Source organism: Rhipicephalus microplus, unplaced genomic scaffold (assembly GCF_043290135.1).
Source record: "Rhipicephalus microplus isolate Deutch F79 unplaced genomic scaffold, USDA_Rmic scaffold_749, whole genome shotgun sequence".
NCBI lineage: Eukaryota > Metazoa > Arthropoda > Arachnida > Ixodida > Ixodidae > Rhipicephalus > Rhipicephalus microplus.
Window position 1 is genome coordinate 907 of NW_027465305.1, and position 1,188 is coordinate 2,094.

The following is a 1,188-nucleotide window of genomic DNA, read 5'->3' on the forward strand; positions in this document are numbered from 1 at the left end:
GGAGACTTTTTCCGCTTCGCGGCAAGTCGTCGCGCCGTGCTCTCCGCATCAACCGCGTACGCAGCGAACCGCAAACGTCGGGCGCAGCCTCCTCACCTCCCTGCGCTTTGCGCGCGAACGTTCCCTGTTCGCGCGGCAAAGCCTGGAGGAGGCACGGCCCCGCAGCGTGTTCGAGCGCCCGGTCTACGGGACACCCTGCTTACTTCGAGGGCAACAAGCGCAACGCAAGGCTGCGATCTCGCGCACTTTGCGCACGGCTGGAGAAGCTTTGCTGGCCGGCTTTCGCTCCTCGTGTTTACCGTGCGTTAAAGTTGCGCGTCCGTGGCTCTCGCAGCTCTTGCGCGCCCGGTCGCAGAGAGGAGTACGCAACCTCGACCGCACTTTCCCTGCAGGCTTCCTTCCGACTCGAAGTCCTGCGGCGGTCTCAACGAGGTGCCACATCCTCAATGCAGTCGGTCGCCCCCGTTTCGGTTGGGCTCTGGCACGACGGTCGCCACCGTCTCGCCCTTGAGTGGCCGCTGTTGGCGCTCGCTGTGAGGTGTTCAGCGTGCTGTCCGTGTTGCCGACGCGGTCAAAACGAGTCGACGGCTCACGTTCCCTTGTGCGCCGAAGGCTCTCTTGATATGTGATCCGACCCTCAGACAGACGAAGCCAAGGGAAGACCCAAGGCCGCAATGTGCGTTCAAAGAATCAGTGCTCAGTGTGTCCTGCAATTCACACCAAGTCTCGCAGCTGGCTGCGTTCTTCATCGACCCGAGAACCGAGTGATCCACCGCTTAGAGTCGTGAAAAAGTGTTTGTTCAATTCCGTACAGTCAAAACCAAACGTTTCTGGCACTCGGCCAAACAGTGGCCAAGAAGGGCGCTTTTCAGCGCACGCTTGGACTCCAAAACTCTGCCGCGCCTTTTTCGGCTGCCGCAAATCGAGCAAACGGTGTGTTTCGGACGGCGTTTCGCTTCCGCTACTTGCGAGTGCTTTCGTGGTCCACCCCTCTATAAATACTCGGGAGGCGTCGAAGCCGGTTCTCCAAGCCGGACCCGTAGGTATCGTTGTGTGCTCGCTCTCATTGGCCCGCCTAACCAGAAAATGCCTGCGGTACACCCATTTGGATAAGAGTGCACGCAGATGCGGGCCTCGACGGCTACACATTTCCTCGGGCGGCCGCCTCCCGGCCTCCGTGGAGCGCGG

The 1,188-nt window shown here is 60.9% G+C and overlaps 1 non-coding gene across 1 annotated transcript; it reads right to left on the reverse strand.

Annotated features, from left to right (window-relative positions):
• Positions 1-631: 631 nt before the first annotated feature.
• Positions 632-784, reverse strand: LOC142795592 (5.8S ribosomal RNA). Its single transcript, XR_012893144.1, has one exon. It is a non-coding gene; the product is annotated as a 5.8S ribosomal RNA (ribosomal RNA).
• Positions 785-1,188: the final 404 nt, after the last annotated feature.